This window comes from Pteropus alecto, unplaced genomic scaffold (genome assembly GCF_000325575.1).
Source record: "Pteropus alecto unplaced genomic scaffold, ASM32557v1 scaffold338, whole genome shotgun sequence".
NCBI classification, from domain to species: Eukaryota; Metazoa; Chordata; class Mammalia; order Chiroptera; family Pteropodidae; genus Pteropus; species Pteropus alecto.
The window spans coordinates 1,405,778-1,416,482 of record NW_006441995.1 but is presented as its reverse complement, the minus strand read 5'-3'; the positions used below and the strand labels follow the sequence as shown (position 1 = coordinate 1,416,482).

Here is a 10,705-nt window from a genome sequence, read left to right as displayed (position 1 = left end):
AGTCAGCAGCAGTTGAGGCAGAGCTGGGAGGTAAAAAGAGATTTCCCAGGCCCTGTGCTGCTTGGGGTCCCAGGGCCCTTCTGGAGTTTAATCTGGGGTGAAATAAAACTGTGTCCAAACTCCCTTCTATTTCAAAGCTTGAAAATCCCTGAGAGAAAAGCCCGATAGATATGAAGCAAGATGTTGGGGATTAGGCTGAAAGGCCAAGAGGAATCTCCATAATAGCATTAGCAAGAGATAAACTGAAACTAATTCAAATACTATCCTAGTCCCAGCTCAGTTAAACTCATGATAGGAACTGGATAAAAATCCCTTTCCCAAGCTTAGGGCAGAGGAAAAGGAAGGTCCCCTCTGGAAAAATAAAACAAAAATATACAATCTAGTTTAAAAATGTGACCTGCAATCAAAAAAATAAAAAAAGAAAGAAAGAAAGAAAACAGTCAAGACAGGCAGACCCACTGATGACCAGAAACTATAATCAGTAGAGGAGGTCAATAAATAACTATTTTAAGTACATTAAAGAATTCTGTTAAGTACTTTAAAGATGGACAGGATGGGCGAACAGAGAGGAATTTCATCAGAGAAACTAAATCTCTAAAGAAGACCCAAAGAGAAATTCTGGAATAAAAATATGTATCTGAAACAAAGAATGTAATAAATAAACTTAAAAGCAGATTAGCACAAAAGAAAGATCAGTGAACTCAAAGATAAGTCAATAGAAAATAGCCAAAGTGAAATACAGAAAAGAAATTATAATATTGAACAGTGTCAGAGATACATGGGTTAATTTCAAATGATCTAATATATATGTAACTGGAATTCTCAGAGCATATTCCCTCTCCAAAATGGAATCCAATTAGAAGTTATTAATAAATTGATAACTAGAAAAACTCTCAAATATATAGAAATTAAACTACACACTTCTAAATAATCTTTGGGTCAAAAAGGAAATAAAACAGAATTTATAAAATATTTTGTACTGAATAATAATAAAAACACAAATATCCAAAATTATGATATAGTTAAAGCAGTGTTTAGAGAAAAATGATAGCTTTAAATGCATATATCAGAAAGAAGAATGATTTCGAAGAGTAAAAGAGACAAAGATAGATGAAGAAATCAACTATCTTTGTTTCAAAGAATATAATTATGTATGTAGAAAATCTAAAGGTATCAGCAAACTACTATGACTACTGAGTGAATCTGCAAAGTCAGAGGATACAGTGGCAATATATAAAAACCAACTGTATTTCCATATCTTAGCAAAAACAAAAAATTAGAAAATGAAATTTTAAAATACCATTTATAATAGCATCAAATACCTCCAAAAATAAAAAAACTTAATATGTTTGAAAGTACTCTATATAAATAAACTATAAAAACATTGCTGAGAGAAATTCTAAATAAATAGAGAATACATCATGTACAAGAATTGAAGGATTTATTATTGTTAAGATATCTATTCTCTCCAAATTAGTCTATAGATTAAAATAATCCTAATCAAAATCTTAGCAGGTATTTTTTTTCTTTGCCAATTTTAAGACATTATAAAGCTGCATTAATTAAGATACTGTATTGATATAAGGAAAAGCAAATAGAAAAAAGATAAACAGATCTATAGACATATAATCAATAGAATTTCAACAAAATTTAATGTAATTTAATAGAGAAATAGCAATGATGCTATAACATCAAATAGTGCTAGAACAAATAGATATCTGTGTGGGAAAAAAATAATGTTGATTCCGTATATTATAGCACGCCAAAAATTATTTGGGGATGATCATTAATCTAAATGCAAAAAAAAATCTAAAGCTTCTAGGAAAAAAAAGAATATCTTCATGACTGGGATAGTCAAGGATTTTTTAGTCAGGAACAGAAAGTATTAACCAAGAGTAAAAAATGATGTTTTATTCCATCAAAATTAAAAGCTTCCACTTATTAAAGACACCATTTAGAGAGTGAAAAAAAGAGTCTACAGCCACGTCACCCTAAACAAGCCTGATCCCATCTGATCTCAGAAGCTAAGCAGGATTGGGCCTGGTTAGTACTTGAATGGGAGACCACCTAGGAAGACCAGGTGCTGTAGGCCTAAAAAATAAAAAAATAAGGGATTATACGATGACAAGGTCCTTGCAATCTGGAAGGTCAACCAAGGGTTTCCTTGCAAAAAAAAAAAAAAGTGTAAAAAGGCAAACTACTATGAGAAAATATTAACTATATATAACATACATTAATTTCCAGAATATATAAAGAAGTTCTATAAATCAATAATTCAAAAAAATAACCTAATTAAAAAAGGAAGAAGGGAGATTTAAACAGAAATCTTCCCAAGAAAGGGTATAGGACTAGCCAAAAAGCATATGAAAAGGTATTTAACATCATATGTTACTAGGCAAATACAAATTACAACCACAATGAGATACCGCTATCTGGCTAAAATTAAGGAGTGACCATATCAAGTGTTGGTGAAGATGTGAAGCAGCTGCAACTCTCATTGCTTATGAGAGTGTAAAGATACCATCACTTTGGCAAGTTTTTAGGCTAACATACCCTACCTTATGACATAACAATTGCACTCCTAGGAATATATTTAAGAGAAATAAAAGCATATGCTTACAAAAAGACTAGTATACAAATGTTCATGGAAGCTTTATTCATAACTGCCAAAAACTGTCAACACACCAGATGTCCATTGAAAAGAATGAATACATCAATTATGGTATATTCATACAATGAATTTCTGTCAGAAATTAAAGAACTAAAGATACATGCAACAATGCTCTGAGTAACAGAAGTTAGACACAAAAGACTACATGCTGTCTGATTCCATTTATATTAGGTTCAAGAACAGCCAAAACTAATATATGGTGATAGAAATCAGAAGAGGGGTTGCTTCTAGGGGAATGAGAGAATGGACTAGAAAGTGGCACCAAGACCTGCAGGATAATGAAAATTAATGGTAACATAGGAATATATACATTCATCAAAACCCAGGTACACTTAGATCTGTGAATTTTGCAGTATGTAAATTATTTCCTCAATAAAGGAAAGAGAAAAAAAATCATGAAAAATACCTAACCATATGAGAAATACACAGATACACTAAACTGTAAATTCTACTCTCTACCCAGAATATTGAATTTATTATAAAAATATAACTTTCAAGGCAAGGGGAAAGTACAAAGAAAGGAATACAAAACTAAGCAAATTATCGAAGTTTCACTTTAAAAAAAATAGATACAAAATAGATAAAAAATAGATATAAAATGAGATTCTCCTAGAGAGAAATTTTTACACAGCCTGTGAGAGTCCCCCTACCTCTGCCCCCAGCCAGCCCGAGAGGACTTTCTTAACATTTTTATCATTTTCTTAATATTTTTAGTGAATTCTAGTTTGAGTGATTATTCTCAAAGGTAATAAGTAGCAGCCTGATTAAAAAAAAAAAAAAGAAAAAAAGCTAGACTCTGAAGCCAGGCAACCTAAATCAAAGCCTGTCTGTACCTGCGAGTCTCTCTCTGACTCGGGCTGTAATCCTTGCCTCGCTGGGCCTTGATTTCTTCATTAGTAAAATGGAGAAAGGGTTGTTAGGAACATTAAGGAAGATAACATATGGGAAGCGCTTACGGTGCCTGGCACATGCGCAACTCTCATAATCAATTGCTGCAATTATGACTAATGGAGAGGAGATGGCCTGAGGGAGGTGGCAGAAGTAGGCAGGGGCTGAAGCAGGCAGGAGGCAGGTGTTCGCGTTCTTCTGAGCAACCAGCCCCGGTGTTCCCTTTGCTGGATGTTTGAATCTCAGAGGGTATTTTTCGTATTAAGGCAAATATCCTCCCTCATTTGATGGCTCCAGAGGTCTGATTCTAGGCTGGCCTCTTACCATCCACAAAACAAACAGGCAAACAACAACGGGGCTCAGAATGGCTACCTGGGTTATCCATAATCAGGACATGGCTCAATATACATATTTTTAAGGATACTAGAGACTGTACCACCAGATCACTTGAAATCTCATTCTTTCAGAAGAACATAATTATAGTAACAATAGATTGACTATTTCACATCAATTTTCTGAACATCGGTTTAGTGCCTCAGGGTTTTTCCATGTTAAGGTCCTATTTGTATAGTCTAAATACTCTGATCTGGGTGGAACTAGGCTTATCTACTGCTTTATGTTTGCCTATGAAATCTGAAGTTCATTCCATTAGATCTGGGCCCAAAATAGGATTTCTCCGGTTTTATGCTATTGTTATATCACTTCGATGAATCTCAGAATTGCAAGGGATCTCTTTAGAGATGAGGAAACCCTCTCGTGCCTCTGCCTTCAGAACTCCATCTACTGAGAATCTGCGGTCAGCTCACCATTTCCACTGCCTTGAACTTCATTACCTCGTAAGGTCCCTTAATGAATGGATGGAGACTTCAAATTGGAAAGTTCTCTCTTATGATGAACTAAAATCTCCCCTTCAAAAATCCCCTCAGTATTCTTTATCCATTTTTGTAAGAAAACCACGATTAACATACCCCTTCACATGGCAGGTCTTCCCCCAATTCTGCAATGGCCAGGGAGTTCCCTGACCACACCATCCAAACTAAGACGTCCCTCATTGTTCTCTACTTATGCCCTTGCTGTCTCCTTCAAAGGGCTTACCACAATTTTCAATTGTTTTTTGTATGTTTCTCTTTTTTCTATATAAGAGAATGTTAGTTCTAAGAGGGGCCACTCTGAGCTGTCTTAGTTATGACTGTACTTCCAATGCCAGGCACTGAACCTGGCACATCGTGGGCACTCAACAGACATGGGGTACATGCGTGCATGTCTTTAGATATTTTTAAATAGCTCATATTCTCTCTTTTGTTTTCTATAACCCAACCATATATCTTTATTCCTTCGAGAATTTTCAAATTACAAAGCCCAGAGAACAAGGAGATAACAAATCTCTGTGAATGGGGCTGGTATAAAGAAACAGGAAGTGGAGAGGTTATGGAACTGGCCAGAGTAAGTGCTTTATTCAAAGGCATTTAAATTTTAAAAAATCTGGGATTGCTGAGCACAATATGTTTGTGGCCGGATTGGGTCTGCAGGCCACCATTTTACAAGCCCTCTTTCAACCTTTCTTCTTGAACATAGTTTCCAGATCCCTCATCTCCCTTCCCTGGAAATATTCCAGTGTGTCACTGTCTCTCTTTAAGTTTGCTTAATTGACCAGGAGTCATAGCACATGGGGCCCAGGGTACATGGAACTGTTACCTTCTGTGGTCTGGACAGTAAATGTTCTCCATGCAGCCCGGAAGGCCTGGGGTCTCTCAGCAGATGTCCTGCACTGTTGTTGGTTCCAACTGAGTTTGCAGTCAAAATGTCTTTTTTTTTTTACCATGAGCTGCTGACAAGCCACATAATGACAATAATATTTATGAAACAGTCTAAGCAAAGATCTCTGGCCTTGGAAGAATCCAGACCATATATTTCTCCATCGTGTTTTCCTTCAGCACAAGCCTTGACAAGAAGAAGAGGATTTCCCAGTTGCCCTGATCTCCTACAAGCGGATGAGACCCGCTTGTAGGAATCAATCCAATCAAACAAGAATAATCCAGTCAGTTGCTCTTCCTGACCAAGATAATTACACTAGACCAATAGTTCCCACACCTGGCTGTATACCAGAATTATCTCTCGCCTTGCCCCTGGAAATTCTGACTAAGTCTGGAGCACCAGGAATCTGTTCTGTTAACAAGTTCCCTAGATGATGTGGCATATCCATGGACCCGAATTTGGGAACCACTGTCTAGACTAGTGGCAGCATTAGCATCACTTGCAAATTCTTGAAACTCCAGAAGTGAGTCCATCAAAGTGATAGATGCATCCTAAGATATGAGAGCTACTGACATAGATCAGAGTTGAGAAACTTTTTGATAAAGATCTAGATGGCAAATATTTTAGGCTTTGTGGACCAAGAGGCAAATTGAAGATATTTTGTTGGTATTTATATCATTATTTAAAATGTAGCCATTTGTTGTGGTTAAATTGTGTCTTGCCCTCCGCACACCCCAGAGAAGATATGTTGATGCCTTAATCTTCAGTACCTCAGAATGTGGCCTTGTTTGGAAATAGAGTCTCTGTAGAGGTAATCAAGTCAAGATGAGGTCATTATCGTGGGCCCTAATCCACAATGACCGGTGTCCTCGTAAAAATGAGAAATCTGGACACAGAGAGAAACACATAGAGGGAAGACAATGTGAGACACAGAATACCATAGAATAGAAGTTAAGGAATACCTGAGGCTACCACGAGCTAGGAGTAAGAAATGGAACAGCTTCTCCTTCACAGCCCTCAGTAGAAACCAAACCTGCTGACACCTTGATTTCGGACTCAGCTTTCATAACTGCGAAATAATAAATCTGTTGTCTAAGCCACCCTGTTTATAGTATTTTATTATGGCAGCCCTAGAAAATTAATGCACTATTTAAAATGCAAAAACAATTCTTAGTTCAAGGGCTATACAAAAACAAGCAGGCAGCAGGCTAGATGCAATCTATGGGCCATATCTAAACTATGCCCAACCTCACTGGCTCAATATCCTGGTAATCAACACATTGCTTATAATCCTATAGACGACCCAGACTTAGGGCCCCAAGTCCCACTCAAATATTTCCTCTTTGAAGAGGTTTCCCTAAGCTCTATGTCATGTTGAGTCTGTTCTTCAGGGGTCAGGCCAGCCTTATTCATTGCTATATCCTTAGAACCTGACACATATCAACTTTCAATAATTATTCAATGAATGAGTGAATTTAAGATATAATCAGAAGCTCTTCCAGCTGGAAGAGACTTTAGATTTCATAAATCACGGTCCTTCAGTTTTCAGAGAGGCAACTTAAGTCCATAGGGTGTCAGCGATTGCCCAAAGTGACCCAGCAGAAAACCCAGGATTAAAATCCACTTGTCCAGACTCCCAAATTTATAGCCTTTCATCACACATCATTCCACCTCTTAAACATACCCAGGCCTAACCTGAAACATTGGTACTTTAGACACAGTACGTTAATCCACATTTTTACCTGAGAAGTCCACAAACAAGAAGGGATGTATTAGGAACTTAGGTATGATTAGCACCTGGCCATAAGGCAGCACAGCCAGGTTGAACAGGAGGTACAGTAGAACATTTACTGAGGAAAACTTGGTAGATACTTACCAGGGCTCCCTAGCTCCCATCCCTGTTTGTAACCTCACCTGGTTTCATTTGGGGAAATGAGCTCTTTCCCAGAGTGCAGAGCCTACCTTCCAACCACAAATATCCAATACAATACCGGCCACAGGTACAGTCATGGGGTCTGTAGCCCTAGGCTCACTCAATGGGAAGAACACTGTCTCCCAGACTTTATAACTCCCAAGTGACACAGCACACAGTGTATTCATTACTGAATGCTAGGTAGCAAATGGCCACACACTTAGCATCTTAAAACAACATTCACAGAATTCTGGGATGTTGTGGCTGGGTTCTTTGCTCAGGGTCTGTTATGGTTAATTTTATGTGTCAACTTGACTGGGCTAAGGATGCCCATATAGACAGTAAAACATTATTTCTGGGTGTGTCCGTGAAGGTGTTTCTGGAAGAGATCAGCATCTGAATCAGTAGATTGAGTTAAGAAGATGGCTCTCACCAGTGTGAGTGGGCCTCATCCAATCAAAGGCCCAAATAGAAAAAAAGATGGAGGAAGGGAAAATTTGCTCTCTGCTTGAGCTGACACATCCATGTTCTGCCCTTGGACATCAGTGCTCCTGGTTCTCAGGTCTTCATACTTGGACTAGGACTTGACGCTATTGGCCTCCCAATTCTCAGGCCTTTGGACTTGAGAATTGAATTATGCCATTGGCTTTCTTGGCTCACCAGCTTGCAGATGGCAGATCATGGGACTTCTCAGCCTTACAGTCATGTAAACCAATTTCTATAATAAAGCTACGTGTGTGTGTGTGTGTGTGTGTGTGTGTGTGTGTGTGTGCCCATCCTATTGGTTCTATTTCTCTGGAGAATCCTAACATAGAATCTACAAGATGTTAGCCAGCCGTGTTCTTATCTGACACACCTCTTCCAAGCTCATTGCTATTATTAGTAAAATTCAATTCCTTGTTCCCTGAGTTCCTTATTTCCTTTTTGGCTGTTGGTCAGGGGTTGCTCTCAGCTCCTTGCAGCTATTCTGTGGTCCTAGCAAATGGCCCCCACCATGTTCAAAGCCAGCAATGGCACAGAGCATCCTTCTGATGCTTCAAATCTCTTTAACTTCCCCTTCTGCCTTCTTCTGCTGCTTTAAAGGGCTCATAGGATTAGATCAGTCCCATCCTGCTTACCTTCATATCTAAGGTCAACTGACTTTAAACTTTATACCTGCAGAATCCTTTCACATCAGTTTATAAATTAGTGTTCTACAAAAAAGGGATTCTCACAGAAGGGGAAGTGTTGTAAAGTAGGACAGATCGAAGGTATGTAGACAGTTTTGTCGAACCATACATCTCCATCCCCCCCTAATCTGACATGCTGGTTTGAAATACTTGAGTTCTACTAAACTATAGAAAAATAACTACTGTTTACTTAAACAGAGGTAGTTAGCAGTCTATATGGGAAAAATAAATTAACTGGTCAATTTAAAAAAGATCTATTGTAATTTTTTTATTTGAAAAGAATGGACTAGACAGAAGCTGAAGTTAAACTAACACTAGTTGAAAAATGAAACATTTGTTAAAAAAAAAATCTTTTGACCTCATATATTTAACTTCTTATTTTCCTAAACCAAACGAATTCTTCTCACAGACTCAGCTGGAAGACACATACCTCAGAGTTAAGATTTTACATCTGAGCCTGTGTGCAAGGTCACCTTTCAAGACAAAAGTTGACATGGGCAGGGTTTTTGGGTTGGCTTCAATGGAAGCAAATCTGTATCTATGTCTTCCCTTTCTAATCCAAAATTTCCTCCCAGGGATTTCTTGGTTCTATGGGGTAAAAAGACTTAGGGTAAAAAGCTCATTTGCATCTGATCACAAAAGCCTAATCTGTTACCTTCCAACCTAGGTTTTTCTGATCCTAGACACATCAAAGGAGTATAACTGCTTCAGGGTGGACAGGGTGATTGGCCTAAGCAGTCCCAGTTGCACAGAAAAAGAAAAACAAAGCAGCTCCCTTCCCCCCGCCCCCACCCCGAACCTTGGTTTTGTCTATAGATGGCAAACTTTATATGGAAAAGTTCTGTGGTGCCAGCCTCCGTGAGCAGGACTGTGGCAGCTCTTCCCTCCTTTGTTGAACAGAGCTTGGAAAAAAGCACTGCAGAGTAAGGATGGCTGGCACCCGGCAAAGCGTGCTGTGTATTTCCACAGTTGACTCCAGCATAAACAGACAATGCTAATTAGTTAGTGAAGAACCAGGAACAATCCCGTGTGGGGAAGACAAAGGCCACATGCAGGGAAATCGGGGAACGGATCGAGTGCACACCCGTGCCCATCTTCCTCCTCTCCCTCCCTGACATACCCAGGGCTCTCACTTTCCTCTATGGGTACCCCGAAAAGTGGTGTCTAGTATTTCACTCCAGAAGGTGGTACGCTGTACCTGGGAGGCATCCTTGGTTTTCAGGACTGGGAAAGTGAAGGAGATATTTCCTACGCTGAGCTCTTGATTAGTGAATGCAAAGGATGCTGGAGCAGTACAGAGATGAAACATTCAGACTCTGGAGACTGATGGCCAGATTTAAATCTAGCTCCATCACTTATCTGTCAGGGAAAGTGCTAGAATTCACAACATAAACTCCCAAATCTCAGAGACTAAACATAGCAAAAGTTTACTGCTCACTCAGGTCACTGAACAGTGTGTTTGTGGCCTAGAGTCTCTGCTCCACACAGTCATCCAGAGACTCAGGCTCCTTCCATCTCATGGCCCTTCCATCACCCAGGGCCTTGGAGTCATCAGTCAGGGGAGAGGGAACACATGGCCAGGAGGTATGTGTATCACTCTCATCCACTAGTCCATGAACCAGCACTCAGTTACACGGTCTCACCCATCTCTAAGGGAGGCTGGGAAATATAGTCTGTGTTCCCAGAGAGAAAAGAAAAATAATTTGGTGACCAATTACCCAGTCTATGCCATAGATACTTTCTTAAGAAAGTGCCTGTGCTTTAGCTTCTTTAAGTAAACTTAACACAGGTTCTGCCTCTAAACTGAATTTGATCTATAGAAGATATCAGATTTGTATCTATACATTTAATCCACGCTGACATATGCTAGAGAGAGAGAGAGAGAGAGAGAGAGAGAGGAGAGTATTCTGTTTATTCAAAGTTTACTTATTTAAATGTTACTCTCAATCTACAACATACCTTCACAGCAACATCTTGACTACTGTGTGACCAAATATTTGGGTACCATGGTCCAGCAAAATTAGCCATTATAATGGGTTTGATAAATTAGTATCATAAAGCACCTGGCACCACACTCGGCCAGAGAGTTCTCTGGAACTATTAGCTCACCGTCACTCCTGTGGTTGTTATTGTCCTCACTACTACTGTTCACTGAGGATTGAACACAGCACCATAACACCACCACCCCCGCTGCTCTCCTCAGCTACCCCACAGAAATATCTAAGGAGTAACTGACTAGAAAGGGCTTATTTTACTTAGACAAATTATTTTCTTTATTTTTTAAAAAACACTTTCCCATCTACTATCTCA

At 38.9% G+C, this 10,705-nt stretch overlaps 1 pseudogene; it reads left to right on the top strand.

Annotated features, from left to right (window-relative positions):
- Positions 1-1,973: 1,973 nt before the first annotated feature.
- LOC112486104 lies at positions 1,974-2,092 on the top strand (annotated as a pseudogene).
- Positions 2,093-10,705: the final 8,613 nt, after the last annotated feature.